The 25,509-nt window shown below is 29.6% G+C and overlaps 1 protein-coding gene across 4 annotated transcripts in view; it reads left to right on the top strand.

Moving 5' to 3' along the window:
• The first annotated feature begins 4,833 nt into the window (after positions 1-4,833).
• The window catches only part of GABA-B-R1 (gamma-aminobutyric acid type B receptor subunit 1), a 333,811-nt gene continuing 313,135 nt past the window's right edge, over positions 4,834-25,509 (top strand). For all 4 annotated transcript variants that reach the window (XM_088184582.1, XM_088184585.1, XM_088184583.1 and 1 more), the window contains exon 1: positions 4,834-5,135. The gene's annotated coding sequence lies outside the window, so the exon portion shown is untranslated. The remainder of the gene's footprint in view (positions 5,136-25,509) is intronic.

Raw genomic sequence — 25,509 nt, 5'->3', positions numbered from 1 at the left:
TTTTTCGATACACAGGAGAGATAAGAGCGTGTGTTACGTGCGTTCCGCACGCCCACTTCTTTTCACTCACTCTTGTCACTTAACATGTGAGTGAACGAAAGGGAATGTATCTCACCGTATGCGCCTGATCGTTACATAAATGAACCGAAACAAGCGTGAAAAAAATTACCCAAAAAATATTAACAATATGGACGACCATTTGTGATTTAGGACGCCGCTAAAGAAAAAAGTTTAATTACTCCGGAAATTGCATATTCTTAACAAAGAAATGCTCTTGGTTTGACAAAAATAAGGAACAATTCATTTATTAGAAGTTACAAAATAATAAGGCCTCGTCTTTTGTTGATTTTCAAGTCTTAAAAAAATATTTCAGAAAATGTATACTATTAAATGAAGGAATACTCATAACCACCAAAAAATATGTTTTACCCCATTTAGGGTAATTTACCCAGGTTAGCCGACCATTGTGTTATAAGGTTATCCTTATCTATACTTTGAACTTATCTGTATATTTTTATTCTTTAACGAAACCTTAATATTATCTCACGGAATTTAAAATTCAATGGGCCTTTGTTTGGGATAGGCTGGTATAGAAGATGGATAATAAGGGCCACAATAAAAAATGTAAGAGCTTATGTAACTTAGGTATAAAAAAAGAAGTCGTGCTTTCCGAGTGGTGTAGTACATCCATCATATGGCAATGACAGGTATCATGTGTTTGTAGACATTAGCGTCGTACACTTGCTTTGACAAAATACTCAAAAATCATTTTTAATTACATTTTTTATGATTGATTATAATGTAATATATATAAATATATATGTACATATGTACATAGTAAATATTAAATTAATTTATAGCTAAGCAATAGTAGTATTGTATTATTATCAGTATTTTATTATTTTTTGACCGATATTTCTTTTTTTGGCTAGTGTTTTGACCGATTTAGAATTACTGCATAATTTTATTTTTTCACTACTATAAAAAAAATGACAGGAGTTTGCTTAACTTTGATGCATATTGCAGCGACCACTTTAAGCTCATCTTATAGGAGTACCTCAAGGATCCAATTTGGGTCCATTGTTGTTTTTATTGTTCATTAATGACATAGAAACAGCAATAGAGCATTCAGATTTTTTATTATATGCAGATGACTTGAAAATTTACAAGAAAATGCATTCGATTTCTGATTCCCTCGACCTACAGGAGGATCTCAACTCTATATGGAAATGGGCTTGCTATAACCAATTGCCTTTCAGTGTAAAGAAATGTCACACAATTTCATTTTCAAGGTCGTTAACGCCGGCAAAATATTCATACCATCTAGGTGGATATTTTCTGGAAAGGTTTTCTTCAACTAAGGATTTAGGAGTGACTTTCGAAGAACGTTGGAAATTTAGCCAGCACATTGCAGAGACTCATAGCAAATCCTTAAAAATGCTCGGTTTTATCTTGAGAAATGCGCGTTACTTCAGGAATACTTTAGTATTGCGCACTCTTTATGATACTCTAGTCCGCAGCATACTAGAAACTAGCTCCATCATTTGGATCCCAGGCGTAATGAGTCAATGTAATGAATTGAAGCTGGAAAAAGTACAACGTAAATTTCTTCGATATTTATACTTGAAGGAATACGGGTATTATCCGTTCTTGTTTCCCAGTGCTTTTATTTTGGGAGCCCTGGGATACGTTTCTTTGTCGACTCGCAGAAGTGTTTATGTAATTAAACACTTCTGGAAATTGCTCAAAGGCATCGTAGACAATCCTTCAGTGCTCGAGCAGCTTCAAATGTGGGCTCCTGAAGGTGGATATAGTTCTCGGTCGCGTCCACTATTCTTGCCTGTTAAGTGTAGAACTGGAGCACTTGCCAACTCTTCTCTGGCCAAGGCCATTTATCTGCTCAATTCTGTCCATAGTAATATTGACATTTTTGTCCATAATAATATTGAGTTTTGGTTCAATTCGTATGGGACAATGCACACCTGTTGAGGTGATTTGTGTCTGTTGTTTTGTCTTGTTTATATTTGTATGTATTATGATGTATTAGTACTTTTGACTATCGTGACGCATTAGGTTTGCCTGTCAGGTCACGATGGTTATAATTTTAATAAATAAATAAATAAATAAAAATACCATCGTTTTAAATGTTTGATTCGTTCTACCACCCAAATATCTTAAGATGTTCGTCTACCTGTTTACTTTTTTCAGGATAAGTAGATGATTATATCTTATAGCGAAAATAAAAAGTCATACTATTATTTTATTGTTTCCATATTAGTAGGTTTCGTAAATTATAGTTTTGCGACGGTTTACCTGACAATAGTATCATTCACGATAGCCCAGGTAGGAGGTCAGGCATAGCCAGATACGTGTCGTAGTTAATATTGGGCATAAACTCCTAAGCCTTGTGCATCTCCTGAACGCGGTTTGCCGAAGGCTATATTTACCAAAGAGGCATCTTATAAGGGGTGCCAACCGTGCATAATTTATCTCCCCTAAAGAGATCCGAAGTGCGGAGCGCGACTCAGTCGATCTTGAAATTTTTTTTTTTTAATTAATTGATTAGTGCATTAACAAATTTAATTCACTGGTAGTACAATACACAATTAAACGACTGATTTCCTACACTAAAATATATAATATTTAGCATTCGTACATTCATTAAAATATAATATATCATGTTCCAAAAGCGTTCGAATTGTAATTCCACAAAGGGTAGCAATAATTTTCGTGTATTTGTTCATTTCTAATAATTCACTCAAATGCATTTATATTATAAATTATTAAATGTGTTTTTCAACAATCCATATCATTTTACACGATGATATAACGTTGCGACTTTTGATTTATGTATTATAATATTTATTTTATATAATGTTGGTCAGATGAAAATAATATTAAAAATATTTATATAAAAAAAAAAGTGCTCGACCTGAAAGGTCGAGCTCTAAGTAAAACGAAGACACTTGTATCCAAATTTTCTCATGTATCTACATACACACTATACATAATACACACGTCTAGAAGAGAGTTTCATGCTTCGTCATGCCGCATGGAAGGATTCAATTACGAGAGTTTACTCGTCGTTTGCTCGGTCGTTTCTGAAACGACTGGTGATAATGTAGTGACGCATTTTTTCACCACACAATTTTAGTTTTGTATTATTTTCATTTAAACAAAAATTAAAGTAGCGAGGTCAATTTAATATCTATAGTTTGCCGTCTCTAAAACTAAATGTATAATATCTAAGTAGATTATTAATTAATTGGTTTAACTTGCTTCCTCTCATATTTTAACTTCTATCTACCCTTAATATAAAGTATTTCACCCGTCAAATAATAAGGGTATTTTTTGTTGTTGATATATCGCAATCTACATAATTTGAGAGTTTTTTATTACGAGTGTGTCAAAATGGCATTTTCGCCATGTAATGCCATATGATTTAAAAAAGGCAGTAACGCTGTGTCAGCAACAAAAAAAAGGTTAGCGACATTTATAACGAGAGCTTTCAAAGTTATGGTGATGCTTTTTTTTTATTGAACGAAGCTTTATTGAGAATAAACTAATATGCATTTCTGCATGACAATATATTCAGTAGATGTGTAATTAATTCTTATTTATTGAATGATTTTAATTTATCTACAAACAATGGCGCCAATATTGACAGAAGTTTAAAAAGTAATATTTTTAAATTAAAACAAAAAAATGAATAATATAAATAAATAATTTTAGTGACAAATTAGATTTAATATATACAAATGTAAATAATTGCCAAGTAATTAAGAGCAAATTTACATTAATGCCAGAAGATAATTATCACCCGGCGTTAATAATGAAGTTAAATTTAAATAAAAGTTGCATAATTACGAATGACGAGGAACGCGTGATGTATTTCAAACGAATTTTATCAGAGTGATAGTGATCTATATTTGGTCTTAAAATTTTTATTTTAAGCCATATCAGTAAAATTATTTTGTTTATGTATTGGTGCATAAAAGTAGAAAAACATTTTTATCGAAAATAATTTTAGCAAATTTCTTTATTGTTGACTAGTACAATATGCAATTTTCGGCATAACGAAAGCCTACCTACTTGACAGCGTGTCGAAAAGATTAGAAGCATTTAGTTTATGGCGCTTTTAACGCGTAATATGCGAGTTTTTTTCCTATCTAAATCTATACGGTCGTTAGATTTGTTGTCACAATTTGTCAAATAAGCTGTCATATTTATATTGGTACCCAACGACTTTTGTTAGAATTCAATGCAAAGACTTTAATATATCGATTAATCAGTAGATTTCAAGCGTGTTTGTTTTGTAAGACTGCTAAATTTTAAAATAGAACGATTTTTTATTCATCAATTGGTTTATAATAAAGTTGAAATTCGGGATGCATGGAAAATAGGTCATCTTGGAAATTTTTGTGCATTTAGGAATTTATTTGTGCGAGCATAAAAACATTCACCGGACAGAACAAGTGTATATAGGCGCAATAGCGCATATACTTCACTTTTATTTTTCTTTATACTCACTTTTGGGCCAGAATTTCCCACTTATTAGGATAATTATTAGAGTAGCACAGTACCTTGGCCAAGGCGCAGCATTTAAAACTCAGTAAAAGCATGAGTGTCGATCTTTGGAAGAAAACTTTCAGATAGATTAAAACTATAAATATTTAGACTCTATTAATGTTTGAGTCAAAGAGTCAGAGATTGACGTTTCGTTGCAGCGATGGGTAGGCAGCAGCGGTTGGAAAAGCGGGTGTGCTCGTGGGGCTGGGCACGTGGCGCTTTTCCGGCACCGGGTCCGGGCCTGGGGAGGCTGCGGCCCCGGTCAGTCGGGCGGAGCGCGTCGCGGGGGTCGGTCGCGTAATACGGTTTGCTGCGACGACGCGGCGGCTGCGCTCTCTCGACGCGACGCCAGCGCCACCGGCGACGTTTCGTGGCGCCAAGGTGCGCGCGAGCCTCCTGCCTCCTGCCTTCTCGCTTCGACTCTGCCTCCGCCTGTGCCGTCTCTGCCGCTGCGGGATCGTGGACCGCACGACGCGCGACCAATCGATACGACCTACGGTCCTTCTGATTTCGGCGACGGTGCTGGCGCGATTCTTGATTCCTGGTTATGGTGCGAACGCACGCCGGTGAGTTGAGCCTTACTTTTTAATGACACTTTACTACACATTTAACTGGAGACATGTGTGAAATATATTTTTATATGTGTCACACGAGCTTAGTTTCACTCTTGTTTAGTTTAGTGTTTGATAGTGAAAAAAAAAAAAAAAATATTTTATATTTGTGACAAAAATATATGATTTACATCATTTATTTTTAAGGCAAAATCATGTTGTGCTCGTAAGTCGACAATGTGTCGACATCGTATTGCAAGCGTTGCACTCGTACGTCGACAAAACTTTGAATGCGCTTATTGGCTTTGTGTTCAAGCAAATTTTGCCAATTTCATTTTATTAATGGTAAAAAAACTTCTGTTAAACACATTTCACTAATATTCAATTTTTAACTTATGAAAATAACTCAATAGTCCTAAATTTATGAGTGTAAGTTTATTGTAAAAAAAATCATCGGTACATGGTCGAAACATGCGGTCTTAAGACTACATGGCGCGATGACAGTTTTACGGTGACAATTATTGCTTTTAAACTGATTTTTCCTTCAAAGGGTATCTATATTTTTATGATATGGGATGAAACGGGATCATATGCTCTAATTGTGCATAATTGTTACTTACTATTGTGTGTCTGTTATGAAATAAAGAGCAGAGCTCGCTACTTCGCTCGCACTGTTAAAATGAGCGATTGACAACCATCGACCTGGGTATCGACATTTTTAGCGGCAACTCAAATTATAATATTAGTCTTTTCGAGCTAGTAAATTACTAAATTATGTAAAACAGAATTGTTAATCTGTGTTTTAATTATTTATAAATGCATATATTGATTTACTTTTAGAAATTATCCATATAATTGCGAATGACGATATAATAATAAATGTTTAAGGAAGGGACGACGAATTTGATATTATTACTGTGACAGTAATAGTAGTAGGAATGATTTCTGACCACTTAAAAGAACATGGATTATGCCAATATTCTCTGACTGGTGCTATGTATGAATCGCTATAGGTATATCTAATATATCCTTAGCATATTTTTTTAATATTGATCGACAACATGTATTTCACTCATTTTTTTAAACCGTCATTAACGTTTGCATGTCTTCAGCGCCTTTAGCTAGTATGGCCGTATCGTCAGCAAAACAGATATTATTTATTATTTCACAGACTATACGTACTATTTTTGGTTATTGATTACCTCGTTGAAGACTATTTCTAAAGATAGATTGTAAAGCATAGTTAACAACACACAATCATGTCGTACCTCTCCACAAATTTCTACACAGAAATTTTAAATTCACTATAGATTAGCAGATTGATTCCAGTAAAGTTTTTTCAATAGGAATATATCTGCACATATGATGCACATGAGGAAATGCTTTTTCAAAAGCAATGAAACAGACATATATATTTTTTAATTCCCCACATCTTTGGGTGAGTATATCCATACATACACTTCTATAATTCAATATTATAGAAGTGTATATAAGTATACAAAAATATTAATAAAGAACGTATATTATAGTATATATGTGTCACGATACAATGACAATCAATGTCAAATATAGCAGTCAAATTTTAGCTATAAAATTTGTGTAGTTGGTTTAGGCTAATAGTTAGAAATGTATTTTCTCACAATGCTTGTTATAACACAAACACATTAATTCTTTAAGATATTATTTGTTCAACAGTTGGATAATATTGAATTCATTGAAACTATATATTTAATTAAATATACGAAATTACAAGAAGTATTATATCTAAGCTTTTTGAAGTTTTTTTTAAACAATCATTGATTAGTCCTTAGGGCATACTTTCCGGTGAATAATTTAATTTCATCACAAGAAAAATAATAAGTGTTGTAATAAAATAAAATCCAATTAATAAGTTAGATTTATTATAATCTCGTAAATCAATTTCTCTCTAAATATATTATTAGGTAATATCGAAATCAGTTTTTTTTTATTTTTTTTAACAGTAAATCGTGCTTTGGCCGTTGATATCAAAGTACGTATTTTGTTATATATTTGTTAAGGCATATTTGGATTTTCTGCTGCAATATTAAAAATTGTAATCTAAAATTTACGATGCATGTTTTATGATTTTTAAAAATGTCGGTAACTACGGCTACTAAAAATATATGTGAAGTTTTAAGTGATTCATTAAGATGAATTAAAAAAAAATCAAATGCAAAATTATTCTATTAAGAATAGTCGTGGATGTGGGAGCCCCGCAAATATAGACGATGTTGTACTGGCTGCAAAAATGGAAGTAAATCCTACACAAATTATCCATCACATGGTCGAGAAACTAAGCCAGTCCGATTGAACAGTGCATTGTGACATTAAACATATTGGGAAGGTTTGGAGACCGCACAACTCAATAGCTACTCATTGATTTTCTCGATCATTTATTAACTATAAATGAAATTAGCTGCTGTACGATAACAATCGTCATAAACGAGCTCATTGTAAAAAGAGTTATTTTGTGTGTATGATGAGATTAACAGTAAGCTTATACTGTGATCAGCTGGATCGTTTATACCAGGAAGTAAAAAAGGGCTGCACTTGACTCTCGATAAAATCAAGGAACTTGGCTGAAAGCTTTTATCGTATCCACCTTATTCTCCAGACCTTAATCTTTCTGATTATCATTTATATCGATCAATTTAACATTTCTTAGACAAAAAAAACATCAAAATACAGACAATGTAAAAATAGGATTTCTATCGAATTATTTTGAATTAAATTAAAAAAATGACAGAGATGTGGGAGAAGATTATGTCTTTAGAAAAAAATATATTTTAAATGCTTAAGATAAATATGAGCATTTAAAAGTAATTATTTTGTTTAATTAGAAACCGATATTTTTTAATAAATTATGAAAAATGAAATATAATAAATTATGTAAAATAAATATGATTATTATGGTTGCCTCTAAAGAAGGCGTAGCATACATTTTTTCAGTAAAGAATAACCGTAATCAAAGTAAAGTGTTTATTGATACAAAATTATTTTTTTTATTCTATGTTCTGTCTTAAAAGTAAAGCTATATATCTTTCCTAAATTAGTATATTTATTTTTATTTTCATATATTTCACATATAAAATAGAGGGCAAGTTACAAATAGTTTATAATGGTGTGGGGAATTCAATCATTGCCATTGCCGGCTTATACCATAAAAAAAAATATTTCATTATTCTTATAACTTGTATTTATATCTAGATAACTTTAATATAAAAATATATAATTCAAGTTATATTTATTATTGTGTGATAGAAATCCTTAAACGTTCTTTGAAAAAATCATAAGTCTGAAAGGGTTAATATTTTCCCACTAGTTCTCAGACTGGTAGTTACTATCTTGAAAGCACACTTTCACCCTTGAACGGAAAACCCCATTTTAACTTTGTCAATAGATCGGTCGCTCAATAGGGTTGTGTAACTTTTTATCAAAATTTATTATATTTTTCCTAGAATGTCACAGACATCCTATTAATTCTAATAAACGTAGCATCCACGCAGCACCTTCGTAGAAGCAAGTCATAGCACTCAGATTATATTTTCATGTTACCTAGAATTATTTTACTTTGATGTGTATATAAAAATAAATGTATGGAGAAAACGACATAAAATCATTTGCTACATAAAAGATTGCAAAATGGATCGACGTCATTACAGTTCAAGATAAAGATTTTTCAACAATAATAATTTAGACACAATTGCTAATAAACAAAAGTTTTATGATATTCGATAGTTGTGCTTTTCATAACGACTTTTGTTAAATCGCTAGTTTAGGTTATTCAGTCACGACATACTCCTAAGTCTAATTTAGTATTTATCGGCATAGAAATTTGACTATGCAAATAACTTATTTAATAAATTTATAATTTTGAACTCATTTAGTTAATTCATAACTATTTTAATAAAATATTATATTATGAGTTTAATTTTAACTATTTAAAAGTTTTTGTTAAGAAAGCGATCTTAATTTTACCTATTATTTTACAGTTAAAAACAAAGTTGCACGTACTTGACTCTTCGGTATTGTTAATTAAAGTTAAACTTATTGAAGATTATTTACTTTGAATAATGCGATAGAGGCAAACTTGATATTAACTAAACAGTATGATAGAGTAATAGTATACAAGCCATACAAATTAAAATTAATTTCTAACGTGTCTGGGAGATCTTAATTAGTTGTTATAATTAATGATTCTTATAATAATATCATAATTTATTAAAGTTGCGTTAATAAGTGCTTTGATATAATATAAATATTTCGAAAATATATCATATATATGTTAAATTAAAATTTTTGCCCTACACCCAAAACCTATCTATTTAATCGTCCCTTTACAAATTCATGATAATGACGATTGTTGAAGTAAACCGACGTGAATGGTTAAACATCAAACAACTGGCGATGGGTTAAACCTGTGGTAATTGATCCGCACCTTTGGGGTTATGAAAGCTTTATCTGTGAATGGCCACAGCCTGATATAAATGAATGAATTCCGAGTCGTTTATTATTCATAATTCTATTACGCGTGTACGCCATACCGGGCTCGTAACTGTTTGGACGTTTTAAACTATTATTTATGGGTGTACTATGTATATTACTACAAAGTAGTGTATCGTCCGTTGCATAATCAACGCAGCAAACTGATTTAGTAAATTCAAGTATTATATTTGTCACATATTTTTTTTGTATTTGATTTGCTATTCAAGAAGTAAATTTTCGTGCATTTTTTTTTATGAATTTTGCAGACAGACATTGTTTTTTTAATGTATTATATCTATAGTTCACTATGCACGTATGTATATTTAGACTGTGTATAACGTATATAGACCATTTTTGAATAGTTTATGACCGCGGCCGTCGATCGATCGACAATCGGTGTTTTCAGACACGAAACGCCGAATGAAAACAAGGGGAAATGAAAGAAAAGAGAACTTTAAATATATGCCCAAATTAATTCTACTCATGCATCGATTCATAGGAAGAAAAAAAAACTTTAGGGGTGAAATTGGTGCCATGGGAAAGCTTTACCACGTCGGCGAGTAGTATAGTGAAGTTTTATTTTCTACAAGTACTATAATATATTGAGTAAATCTTTTATTATATTTTTTACCACTAATTAAAATTTATTTACAAATTTGTGTGCAATAAGGTGATTACCTGATAGGCGCCAAACTGCAGTATTTGATATAGATATAAATGTAAACCACCCTTAAATATGGCTTAGGGAAGTTAGTGTATGCAGTCGTATACCTGCCAAAATCTTTTATTGACTGAAGAAATACGTTTAAAACTAATTGATACAAAAGCTAGACTGTTATGGATTGGGGAAATTTTGTGAAAATGTTTGTCATCAATATCGCGAAGGATACAGCTTAAAATTTCGAATATTAGAGAGGCAAATTATACAGGGGTGCTTCTTATATTCCGGACTGGAAGGTATTTATTTGGCGTTGGATTATAAAGTTTTACTAGATTTTAAAGGACTTAAACTGTAGCTGTATTTATATTGTACCCCGTCATTGGACATTTTTTGAGAAATCCATATAAAGCAATATGAGATTAAAAAAATAATTCAGAATATAACCGATTTTTTTAGACTGGCTCTCAAATAAACCGATAAAATATTTTTGAGGTACAAATAAAAAAAAATTGCATAAATCAATAAGCAAACAAAAAGCACGACGAATTAGACTATGAACTAACTAAATAGTTAGATACAACACATATTAACAATTCTTACTCTTGTATCGTATATGCCATAGACTTTATTCATAATACAGATACATAACAATTAAATCACTATAAAATAACCAAAAGTAGCATTCTAAAATTAAATATAATGCAAAATTGTTTATATAGGATGTATTTAGTAAAGTAATGGTTCGGTGATTAAAGTCAGTACAAAATAACATAACAGAAAATAATCTACAGTCATAATTACCCATTTTTTTATAGTTATAATTTATCATATGGTACTTCTTTATAAATAATATATACTTATATATACTTACAATAAAGAATTTGTGTTTTTCGAATTTAGAATATATTTACTAGGTGTATTTAAAAATAAAAAAAACTATGCGTTATTTGTTTGAGCTCATATTTTTTCTATTAATTTAATATCAATATCAGTGATGCGTAGTTTGTGTTTGATAGTATAGTAAGGAAAACGCATTTTATCACTCTCTGCAAACATATTTAAACTTGTGCAAACGTTGAAGATGATTTTTGAAAAATATTGTGTCCAAAGAAATGGTTTATAAATGGTATAAATGTTTTCATGAGGGCCGCGAAGACGTCAAAGATTTTGAGATAGATGACGGTCTAGTAAAATTACAATGATGAAAGTGATAAAAAACAAAAACATCGTGCTTTGTAATGACTAAATCACTAGTAGGGAGGTTATTGAAAATTTTAGTGTTTTCTATGGCTCGTGCAAAGCAATTTTGACTGACATTTTGAGTATGAATAATGTATCAGCCAAATTTGTGTGCGTGTCGATGAGGAATAACTTTAACGCACTATAACTAGGGTTCTCAATTATTTGTTGTTTTCAACTATATTTAATAAAAAATAGAGGATTATTTCTTTAAAAAATAAATTAATTGTCCACAATAAATAATTATTATTATTGTATAATGTTAATAATTATTTAAATAGATCATAAATTATTTTAATAAAAATTAAACTTTTTAAATTTTAAAATGCATAAAACAATACGGTGAAAATTACTGATTAAGCACAAAAAAAATGCTTAAGTAATTATTACATACTTTTTGTGCAAGGATGTCATTATAGATATTTATAATCATCAGAATCAGAGGAAAAATAATGAAACATTTTAAATACAAAATCGAATTTATTGTATATATAATAGCTAATAATGTTTGGAACGAATTTAATATACATAAAAATCGGATCAGTATTGGTGTTTGTTCTGTGCAGATTTATATATAAATTAAATTACTATGAATAAATTAACCGCGATAAAATTATTAAACTGCGTCTTAAAAAAATAAATACAAAAACGTAACATGAACATTACACAAATTTGCGACGCACAGATGTATTTGAGAAAAGCGTTAAAAATTAAAAAAGGTTAGCCTTTGTAATATATTGTTTCGTTCAACAAATTAATTCTGTGAATTTCGGTCATAGCAGACACGGTCGATAAAGATTCTATTAACAAATGTTTTTTCAAGGCGTAAAATAATTTTTAGTAAAAAAACAAAGTTTTGCAACCATTAAGGAGGCAAAAGCAAGTGATTCAATATCAAATAGTGTTTTCCACAAATGTTTTGCGGATTTGAAGTGTATTATGTATGAAAAAACAACTTAAAATGTAAAAATAATAAAGTTAATGAATCAATAAAAAAACATTTGATACAAATGAAAACCGTCATGTAATTGCGACTTAAAAGGCTGTCTTAAAAATTAAACGTAGAATATTGCTTTATCTTCCTCCATTATTATAATTTTAATTTACAATATTTATGTTATGAAGAGGAGCATTAAATTAATTTTATTAAAATTTAATTAATTCATAAAGCATCCGAGATTATATAAATAAAATTGTTTAATTTATGACGTCTTGAAAATAATTTTTATTTATAATATATACATATAATTTGCCATTAAATATAAGCTAATTAGTTACAATAATTACTCATTAGGTATGTGTATTTTTATTAATTTTTCATTAATTTTTACACTCTTCGACCTTAAGGACTAATGAACTTTTCCCCGTATTTTAACGTCGTTTCTTCTCCGCAACGTGATTACAACGTGAAATTTTTACACTGTTAAAAACTTTATTATTACACTTCAGGGACTATGCGCATGTACTTATTATATATCCACTACATATAATATATTACACAGGTGTGCGTGTGTGTGAATTGGGTAATTTTCATGGCGCTGATCGTATTCTGCGCAGATTAATTTCATACTTCACCGAATTCATCATAATCCACGAAAGATCAAAACGAGGTGTTCTTCGTCGCGTTGGGCGTTATGGTGTCTTGGGTCATTCGACGGGAAAACTCGGGATGAGGATTACTCCAGAGCTTGACGACCGGCAACATTTTATGACATGAACGGGCAACCGTCGGCGCACGAGCGAGCCCCTCTACGTTAAAAGCCACTCAGACCGTAACGCGCGTCGAACGTTCGATTAATTCTAGAAGCAACTTTGTGTTTTATATATGTGTTGTTATACTTGGGATAAACCAGAGAAAAATAGAGCAAATACGTTCTATATTACACTATCATAGCTGAAAGTATATGTGGGATTATCGAATATTTCCAAATTAAGAAAAATATAGTAAATTGTACTTATCGACCGTCTATCGTCGTCGTCGTTTAACAATGGGTGAAAAAATAATTATATAAAAAACTAGTTTTAACCTCTCTATTATGACAATATTAAAAACATATATATATTATATCTTATAATCAAATTATTGAGATTTTTCTATAAATATAATATTTTCTTAATAATTTTTGGGGGCGCAAATAATGGCATTCTAAAATGCTACCACTACAAAGATTTGGCTCAATACAATAATACAATTTTTAGTACAATAGACGTTAGAAATCATTAATTTTCACCACAATATAAAAATGCTTTAAAACCATTTTTCATAAAGAAAAAGTCTCGATAAAAGTAAATAAAAAATACGTATGCCCTTGCATTAAAAAACCATAGTAGTATGACAATATCGTTAATCCGCGCATAAACGTCTACTTGAAAGTTACGCTTTCGCTAAGGGATGTACTGAATGTGGAGTTAATCAATAACACGATTGTTCTTAAATAGGCATTATCTCCTATTTGACGAAGCTCCATCTAATGGCCAGTAAAAATACTTGCCACTCATAGTATTTTTTACATATCTTATTTTAATACGGAGACTAAGTAATATATAATTACGTATTCCCTGACACAAAACCATTATAATTCTGCAAGCATATTTAATTGGTTTATTACCTATTATTTTTTAATACTTTGAACCAATAATAGACTCATATTAGATCCCTACTATTTTGAATCACTTATGTACACTTGTTTGTATCATTATATTTTTGTACTGATAACACTCTGTATCTGTCTGGTATAATACCTACAAGTAGTAGTCAATTTGTGCGTGAGACTTAAATTTGTGTAATTATTTATAAAAAGGATAGAATTATGGGAAAAAATGTTTAAGACGATCAGAGATTAAGGCACCTATCACATAGACCGTTTATATTAATACTAAGAGAGCAATAAAAATGTTAACAAGTAAGTAAAAAGTTTTAAGCATGTACCCGAATTATTTGTGATACTTGAGAGCGTTGTTAAATTTTCAGCTGTTTAAAAATAGTCGATACAAAAAAAAATATAAAAAAAGTAATTAATAACAACAGAGCATGCTTCCCAAAATCGCCGTATTAAGAAACAGGCTGAAGTAGGAAATAGTCAAGCACCATCATTATCTTAAAAATAGTATATAAGCACGAACATGGCGTACTTACGAAACTTGAAATACTCATCCATTCCTAATATACTTCCTTTCGAAATACATCTATTAGGTTCTAACTGAGATATAGTCTAGCTACAAAGTCTGATATCCTAGAATTCAACCCAAAACAACGTGACTATACTATTGCACAAATTGTATATGATTTTAAAACTGTTAATTATTAAAAAAAATATTATTAATTTATAATATCAATAAAAAAAATTAAAACATTTTGTATGTTTGCTTAAAATAAGTTTTCTTTATAAAAAAAAAAAGTTTTTATATATTAATAGATTTGTCCATATCTACTCGGCCGAGTACTACAATATAGGTTCAGACTGGGCGAGTGCTCGGTCGAGCTATCTATTAATTAGATACTTACAGTATCTATCTACCAGAAGATATATAAAGTCGTCCGTTTAATTCCCCATTATATAAAAAAATAATTCTACCAAAAATTGATATAAGGAAGAAGCTCATGTATTATTCCTAGTATTAATATATATCAATGCAACTAATAGTTTAATTAATATTAAATATACACCTTATTGAATATAAAATACAAATTCTTTTTGAAAAATATATTTTATTCTATCTCTATCATACAGGTACTTAAATCGGATTTTTTCAGACGAAACCGTATATATGTTAGTACGTATGCATGTATGGCAATCTGGAAGTCGAATGGCTTTGGACGACGAAAGTCACATAGAAAAGTTCTAAACGATCGACTTTTACGTTTTTTTCATTCGGATACTTCGGAAAGGGTTTCATAATCATTCTTAGAGCACTTACCTCTAAGAAGAAAATTTATCTTAGCGCTTTTACGTCTATTTTTAGATAAAAGCCTTATACTATTATTTTAATTAATTGTATTCATACTATAAGTAAATATCTAATGCTTTGTACAATGTATTAATTATCACAGATTTTTGTTTTGCATAAAATATCCTATGCATATACATATGTAGTTCAATATTTAATAATTATTTTTCTAGCAATCAAAAAATTTACAGTTTAATTTAGTGCGTATTTATTATAATAAGCATTTGCGATTAGTTTTGTTAAATAATACTTAATCATGTTTTATTTATGTAAAATGACATTTCGTTTCATTATGAATTGAACAATATATTATATTTGCTTTGATATTAAATTTTATTAAAGAATTTCATACACAGATAATATAAAAATAAACTTTATGAGAGTTATTTGTTTTTCATCAAAAACATTTCAGAACTCTTTTCAGTCTTGAATTCAATTTAAGAAAACATTCGCGTTTGTTCCACTTCAGACGTTTTATTATTTTTATATTTCAGATATGAAATTATGTTTTTTTTTATTATTAATTTAAGTACGCACAAAAAACCAACTCGTAAATATATCCTAAGCATTAAATAGCATGAATGAAATGTTAATGTTTCTCTTCGTGTATTAGGAAGAGAGGACTTTATGTGTTCAACGTGAGTGTTTTTCATTGTTGGTGTGTATTTATAAGAGGCCTTAAATTCCAAAAACTAAATTTTACGACCTAACTTTGGATGTGCGGAATGGACCGCAAATGGGGCCCCCTTTCATGTTCTCCACATACTTCGATATTATTGTCTCGTCTCGATTTTCGGTCTTCGGATTGTTCATGATAATAAGAATACTTTCGTAAACTGTTCACGAATATATGTGCATATGTTAAAATATATATTGCAGTTTAAAAATTCAATTTTATCATAGTTTTCTTATCATATTAAAATACTTATTACCGGAAAAATCTGATTATTCTTGCGCACGCCGTGATGTACACGAGGTCGGAAAATCTTTGAGTGGATGCTGTTCCAATTTCCCTCCCGGAGGAGTTTTTTACAAATAATTGCCGTCACCGATGAACACACAACGGCGAGCTTTTCACACAAAGGCTCCGTAATAAAATTACAAAGGAAACCGTTTCACTTTGTTGAAAAAAACTATGCGCTCCATATCAAATAATAAAATGTTCTTTTTGATTTAGTAAGGATAATTGTTTTTTTACGGAGTAAGATAAACCAAGAAATATATTTATTGAAAAAAAAAATTAGTACGGATTACGCACTTGATAGTTTTACTTTTATTGAATGTAATACGTTTTGGTTAATTGCACAATGTACTAATCGTTAATCTAACAGCTTAACGCTACATAATGAAAGTTTCGTATTGTGATGCTTAGTGGTTTTAATGCACAAGTTTGTATGTTTAAAATATATTTAAATCAGAGTTTTTTAAGTAGTAAAAATGGACATACTGTTGTAATGTTGCTGCCTCTAATCATATATAAATGTATGTTGAAATAAGTCTCTGGCTAAATGAACAAGTGTCAACCGTTTTATACGTTCTCTCACAAAAGCTTAAAGGAATAGAAACAAGGCTTATTTATACCAATTAGGCTGAATTGTCATGTGCGCCACATGGATTTTTATAAATAAAACTATTGTGGTAGTTTTTCGATAAGAATAACAATTTTTTAAGTGAAATATATTTTTATTTCATCTCGTGTTTCTATAATACAATATATTGTTTTGTGGTAATAAACAGTTTATGGATTTTGAAATCTGTAGTAGTTATTGTTTACGTCTGGCTTTTGAATGTTCTAACATGACGATGTTTTTCAAGGGTTTGTTTGTATTGTGTTTTTTTTTAAATGCTATCAAAAGTATTGCAATGTATAGTCACTGCTTTGTTTTTTTAATAATTTATCAATATATATATACATATGTCAGCTGACTATTGAAATTAAACACACTGTAGATATAAAAAAAATGTTAAAATGTGGGTACATGTGGGATTTGAACATTTTTTAAAATTGAGTGTGTTTGATTGATCTATTGTGCTGATATACAAAATTATTAATGTGTTGATCAGTTAAATTTGGAAGTAAATACGGTTCATACACCATGTATTGTAACGTGTACTATACCTAAAAAGTTAAAAATCCTTTGGGAGATGGATAAAATATTTTTTTTATGAAAAAATGTTTCAGAGGATCAATATTTTTTCTTATAAGGCTGATGATGGCTGACAAAATATCAGCGTTTAAAATATTATTTGCTTTTTCTAGCGTTCAATAAAAATATTGAAAAAGACTGTTATTTGACACATATGAGTCGTTGATTTTGAAAGTGGGGAAGTCCTCTTTAATAAAAAAAAGAGTTAGAGCTAATTTTTATTAGAAATAATTTTATTATTTCTGTTTTTAATCAATTCACAATATTATCTATAAATAACAGTAATTTTTTTTACTAGTAATTTATTTTGGTCAATAGTGTTAATTGTTTGTTCTTTTTGAAAGTGAGACAAGTCCACTCAAAATAAAATAATTTTAATAAAAATTGAAAAGCGTGCTATGTTAGTTGGTTTTCATAGTTTTAGAGTTTAACAGACTAATGGTTTTATTTGGAGTGTGCGACCGAGAAATTACAGGGTAACGCAAAATAACGCAGTTTTAAATATTATTTAGATACCAAAGAAGCAAAAATTTTAGTTTGCAAAAGATTTTTTTTAGACACATTTAATATATCTATAGGAAGAGTGGACCGTGCTTTCAATGCAACAATATTTTGGAGAAGATTTTCGTGGTAGAATGTAAGGTTCCTCCAGGAAAATCAATGAGGAATAAGTTACACATAAGGAGTTCTCCTCAATCAGAAAGCCATTACACAAAGTATTTAAACTTTGAATTAAATATAATAAAAATGTACAATTTATACGTTGATAAATGTAAAGAAAATAACACAAGTTATGTTAAGGATAAAGTGTTATTTTTGTAGTTCGTTTTGCTTTTGAATTTCTTAGATTATTAATTTTAATTTTTTTGGATGTACACTTTTTACAGGTTTTTGACATTTGATGACAAAATAACATGATTTATAATATAATAAAATATGAAGTAACATGATTTATGATTTAATAAAAATAACCTTTGTGTTTCTGTCTCATCTTCTCTGATGGCATTTTTAAAATCGGTTTTAATAACCAAAGGGTATTATCACAATAGTATTATGCTTAGGGTAAGATGCATTGTCTAGCGCGCGTCTTTTCCAAACAAAGAGTATTTTTTTCAGCGCGATGGATGTGTTATTAGGCGCTTTAGCAATATTTCTAATTTTTAAAGCTATTGTTTGGTTAGGAGAACTCTTTTTCATTACGATGAAAAATATCCTTACTTCCAAAACTTGTTTTCGTTATTTTAAAATGGTTGTTAGAATAACCTCTAAATAATAACAAATTGTGCAGATAGTTAAAACCCCCCCACACTTATATTATTTAGTGTGTGCTATACGCATTCACTTAAACAAATTGGAAGACTTGTAAGACTCATTAACAATATTTCTTATAAACAATAAAAATATTTTTGATGCAATTTTTATGCCGAAAAATTTATTTTAATTTAAAAAAACATTAATTTAGATACATTTGCATACATATTATGTATAATTTATTTTTAATGAAAATTCAATTAAAAATTAAAAAGAGTATGTAAAAATATACAGCATGTTAAAAATACGATGTATAAAAGATCCCTATTGTAGACTACTGATACAACTCAAATGTGTATATTTTTACATATAAATAAGATATACATTATATTTGTGACAAAAACGAGAAAGTCGTATTTTGGAATATGTATCTGTTGTCTAGAGAAATATTAACTACTACCAAACATAAATTGTTAAATAAATCAAAGTGTATTAACTTAATTATTTAATCAGTATACATTGTACATTTTAATCCACATTCCATACTACTATTCTGATGTATAATTTATAAGCACGTACGAGCACTAAAGCATACAATATGTGCTCTCTTTTATGACTTTACTATCTACTTTTATTGCCATTTTAAACTATATCATTTAACAAGCGTACAGTATAAATAACTCTTGTGCAGTTTTTTATATTCGTTTTTATGAACGTGTACATGTTACGTCTGGTATACTAATATTATATTGATATTCATACGTGGGCGGGTGGAGGACGAATCTTGGGATTTACGTAAAAATAGAAAAATTATATGCCTTTCAAGCTCAAGCCTAACTAATTATTAATACTTTTTTTCTGATTTATTTTTGTTTTTGAGTGTAAAAATTGTGAATACCGGTGTAACTGCGTAATTAAACAGTCAGTGGAAATCGTAACATATGCTATAATTATCGAAATTTTACCCCTCGCAATAGTTAGTTAAAGCTTTTGATGTTTTAATTAAAATATTATGTAATTACTAACTGTATGCACGTAGCTCTATTTAGTGTAATTTACGACTGAAGTCTAAATATTTGATATTTATTCTAAATTATACGTTAATGTGTTGTTTATGTATTATTTAAGTAATGATTACTGAGTACATCTATTTTCATTTCTAAATTAACCAATTACAGTAACATTAAAGCTATCCAGTATTACGCAAACGTATAATTCTGATTAATGTGAATAATTTACGTTGTTACGCAACTTTAAACAACTGCCATATTATTACTAGCAGATATAATAGCTACCACGAACGAAGGTATGTTGCTTCAAGCTATAGCGAACCGTGCTTTATATGCTTCATATAAGCTACAATATTTTGCATCCGCGCACTAACAAACATTCCATATGATTAACTTTAAATAGACACATAATATAAAGTGGTTTTGAAATAAACGAAAAGTTTCAGGTGTTTTTACCATCTGATTTTCGGGAAAGTTGTGGATAGTTAAACTGTATAATTGTTCCTGGTATATTTTAGAGTTCATGGTTTTGTTAAATCTAAGAGTTAATAAAAAATATTTCCTATATGTCCAATATCACTTATTTCGGATGTAATGTCTTTAGGGGCAAATGCTAAAATATCTTTGGGAACCAACAAAATATAATTATTGAGTACATTTTGACAAAGCAAATCATGCACGTCCAAGGAACGCTACAATTATAATTAATTAAAAATATCTGAACCGAGATTCTCACGTAAAAATAAATTAAACCACATTATTAATGATCTACGGATGATTTTACTATAAAATTTGGGATGTAGAATATTTTACTTACAGGGAACCAAAATCGCGAAAACACTAAAAAATTCAAAATCTGACACTTGCTTAGGGTTCAAAAAATGGACGAGATTGACCAATATTTTGAATGAAAGTCCAATTTTCTTTCTTTCGTTTTCTTCAAAATAAATTATTTCAAATGAAAAAAGTGTAACTACAGATAAAGCCCGAAATCATGCAACTCAACATACAGGTCACCAAAGCGAGACTGGACAATTTAACCTGCGATATTTTTTAAAACTCAAGCGAGCAATTAAAAACGACAAATACTTTATTATAGTTCTCAGAATTACGGTTATAACCACCTGCTAAAATATTTTAGTCAGACGATGCACTTATAAACGGTTACACACCATTTTAAGAGGTGCCCCATTATTATGGCTAAAACTACATTACCAACGAAATTATATTTTCACTGTCTTTTCAATGAAATCATATCTGACTATATTTTTATATCTTCTAACGAAAATATGTTTTAAATAATCTTTAGTAAAATTATATGCTGCTCTAAGCTGTCGTAAAAACTACATTTAAGGCTAATGTGTTTCGAACGTTTGTGTTTGTTGTTTGTGAAAGAATCTAGAAATGTAGCATACATCATGAAATATATTTTATTTGAAGTACAAAAATTAATTTGGAAAGTATGTAATCGAATTCTGAGCACATATGAATACTGTTGTAATTTATAATAAAATACGTTACCTACTTTGTGCATAGAATATACATTTTAATATATATGTTAACATCTATCATAATAACAAAAAAAGAAGTCTAAAACAATAAGTAAAATTTTTATATTATTTTTTGTACGGTAGTTTACTAATTAGGTTTAATAAAATTTTAAGCATATGTTTTTTAATTTGTCTCATCTAAATTGCGCTTTTTACATTTTAAATTTGTTATAAAAATATGCTTTAGGTGGAATTCCTTTAATTTATTAGACTGCATAGTACAAACGGAGTGACGCAACATATTAGTTGGAACCTAATCTAAATCACGAAAGGGGCGCAACTATTCATAAAGATCCCCATCACGTACCAAATTCCACAACGGGACGCGCGAATAAGACAGCGATATTAATGGACCCTGGAACTGTCGTAAATTTCTTAGCTGTATTATTAACCAACTAGCTCTAACATACGCCCTTCTAGCAGATTATTAATAAAATAAAATTATTTCAAATTTCCTAAATATTCATTGTCATCCGACGACGATGAGCAACGGTATTCAATCAAACAGAAAGAGCGCAAGAGGTGCAGAATAGACGTTGTTGTAGAAAAATAGTATCTAATAATGGAAGTTTTCGCTTAATCGTTATTATTTGATCGTCTTTAAAACACGTTGTTATAAGTTGCTGATTTACTTAGTTCGGTTGCAGATCTCACTATTTTGTACAAAACAGTAAAACTGTAACACTTAATATTTTACAAGTTATGATTAGATGGATTAAGTTTAATTATATTATCCATGCTTCTCTCAAGATATTTATACTAAGTTGTTAAGTTTTACCAAGGTAATTATTTGAGAATTATCTAACACAATCTTTATTATTATTAAAAATAATATAGTTGCTGTAATGCTGTACTTAATGTAAGCAAAAAAGTGCGTACAAATTGTGTATAATAAAAAATATTTATTTTATTAATTATTTTACAAAAAAAATACAACAGCAAAAAGTTAAAGAATTTTATTGTCTATAAAAAACATGTTAGTGTCGAAAATTAAAAATAAACTCAATTTATTTAAACACCATGTATGTAAAAGCTATATGCTATATTTCTAAAAAGGTATGAGAACCACTAGCATATATGGTCGCAATTACGGCATTGTGTGTTTATATGCTCGTTGAAAAATGCATGATTGAGCGTGTGCGAAGACTACCCCCATAAATAACCGTCAAGGCTTTTATATATCTATTATTATTATTATTTAAACAATACTGTTTCAGTTCGACTAAAATTTTCATAGCGTTCAAGGATGTTTCGTATTAAAAATAGACGAGCCAATTATCCCAGGTTTGCCTTATGTGTATTGTTAATTAGTGCGTGTGGGTACGAGTGGTGGTTGTGAGTATGTGTGCGCGCCTGGCGGTGACTTGGCGAGTTAATAGTTGGTTTTATCGTTCATTTATTATGGGTTTGATCGCTGAGGGCGGATAAGGGTTGTTTCGGAAAAATTGATAGTTGGCGCTAGCAACCAAAATTGTGGCTTATCTTTACGCGTCGATGAGTCTGAGCAACCCTTACAGAGCTGTCACAATGGGCGAACGCCAAGGGCGTATCAAAGTTTTAGAAAAATAAATTAAAAGTTTCATTTTTTTTATAAAATTATAAAAAGTTTAGCATCTCTTCTGTCTGTATGTTGTATAATTATTTTGAAACTGCATTTCCTGTTTAATAAAAAAACTACTTATATTTTATAATATGTAAAAATTGTTTCACAAACGTGTTACTTTATATTATTTAAATTTCAAATTTTAATATATTTTTTTACAGAAAAGTCGTACAAGTCATTAACTAAATAAATAAATATTGATGTACTTGTTTCGAGTGGTTATGTATTTTATAGAAAAGTTTTAAAATGGGTGGCAAAGCTAACAATATGTGACTCCTGAGTGGATTTAAACCGGACCAGCATTCTCCGGGGAATTAAAAGTGTCACGGCAATAATCACCTGGATGCAGATCATTAAATTTCTTGGACGTCTCTCAAGATGTGCTTTTATAATTTATGCTACTATTTAAATGGTTAGTCTCACAATTGTAATTGCCTAGACAAGTAAAACTGGCGTTAGTTCTCAATTTATATTTTTTTTAAAATAAAAACGTCTGTCTGTGGTTAAATATTTTTACAATTTTAGTCATTATTCTGTAAGTAGAGCGGTTTAATATTAATTTTAGGGTGAGCATAAAATTAAATTTATGGAAAAACAAGCATTTTATATATTTAGATATTAAGACACAATATCAAAATTGTATTCAATAAGTTTAATAATTAAAACCAATAAGAAATTCGTAAGAAAATAAGTATTTTTTGCAGCAATTTCTGTAGCAGAAATTTTTTTTTTTTTTTTTAATTTGATATGTGAGAATGTATAAGATATACGAAAGCAAAAATAATCATCTAATGATTTCAGAAATAATCTTCAGGAATCATAATAAATATATATTTAAATTAGGATGTATTAGTTTGATTTTGAGCTTATCTTTGTAGTTGATATTTTAAGTTTTTTGACAATTTCTGCTAAAAACTAAATATACAAGCAAATTATCGGGATTAAAAAATATATTACTACATATTTTCTTTGAATTTTTTTATGAAAAATATCAGATAAATAGTAATGCTTTTAAACTACTTATATTTTATGTTTCCTATTATATAATTAGTAATAGTAAAAAGTATCCTAAAAATATAGATTTTATATTAATTTATAAAAAAAAAATCAAAACAAAATCGCCAATACTTTATATAAATATTTGAAACTCATACCAAATTATTGTATTTTTGTAGTAACAAATTGTGACATGGTACAATTTCTGCTCCAAAGCAAATATACAAGCTAATCAGAAGGATTGAAAAAAATAGTATTACATACTTTACTATATTCCAATAAAAAATATGAAATTACAAAATACAAAATAAAATGTAGATTTAAGAACTATGTACGTGTTTTTATACACTATATCAACCTTGGGGAGGTTTGGTGCTCCTCTACTTTTCGATGTACCATCTGATTGTTGATATGATTGTGAATGTAATTGTAAAATTGGCAGGGAAATACTTATGATTTTAAGCGACTCATATTTTATATATTTTAAAATTATTATAAGATATATTAGAACAAAATCGTTTTTAGCTAATTAAAAAAGCAATTTTTATATAAATGATACAATTGATATAAATCACATTTTCGGTGGAAAAGAATAAAAAATTGTGATAGGTAATATTACGAATTCCGCGCCCTTGGCACTTGTCTTTTATGCCGTTCGCTCGATACGCCCCTGATGGGCGGGGTAACAGCCCCCACCAGCCGATACCGTTTATTGTGATTATCTCTAATGGCTATTAAGATATCTCGTACCGTTTGTTCTTGATTAAAACGTTCAACTAATTGCGCACGCCATTTCTGAACGCCGCCATATACATATTTATCATGGGTGTCTATTCGTATTATGTATTTGGAGACGCTGGGAATGCGTCCTTTATCCTGAATACAGGACTTCATGAATCATTCATGCGAGAAGACTAGGTGCTCGTATCTTAAGTCGTGGGGTTTCTACGGGGAGATGTGCAAATTAAAGCATTCACATACACGATGTGCAATAGCAAATCAACCTTCTTGGAATGGAACAGGTCGTGCGTTTAACGATGCGTCAGTTTGAGAATAAATTCACGGCAATATTAATTAGTACTAATTTAATGTGATAAATTGGTGTATCAAGTTAGGAGTAAGTTTTCAAAAATGTCATGGATTTAGCGTTTATATATTAATGATGTCTATATTTCCAAATAATTAATTTGTTCTACTTATTTATACAAGTCTCTGTTTTCAATTCTAAAGTCGGTTACAACAAAAATATAATAGTAACATTCTCAAATATAAACATCTCGATATATATTTCGAGGAAGTGTGAAAAAGTACTAGTGAATGTCTGCTCTTCTGTGATTAAGTGTCACATATATTATATTGCTGGTTCGAGACAGCTTTGGCGAATCGCAGATGAGGATGTTTGCGTGCCAATTGCATCGCTTCTTAGCCACATTTCCGAAATGTGTTCATACATAAAGAGAAACGGTCAAGGTTGTTAA

Source organism: Plectrocnemia conspersa, unplaced genomic scaffold (genome assembly GCF_051122295.1).
Source record: "Plectrocnemia conspersa isolate PC_06_02 unplaced genomic scaffold, ASM5112229v1 ptg000004l, whole genome shotgun sequence".
NCBI classification, from domain to species: Eukaryota; Metazoa; Arthropoda; class Insecta; order Trichoptera; family Polycentropodidae; genus Plectrocnemia; species Plectrocnemia conspersa.
This window is presented reverse-complemented; position numbering and strand designations above follow the sequence as displayed.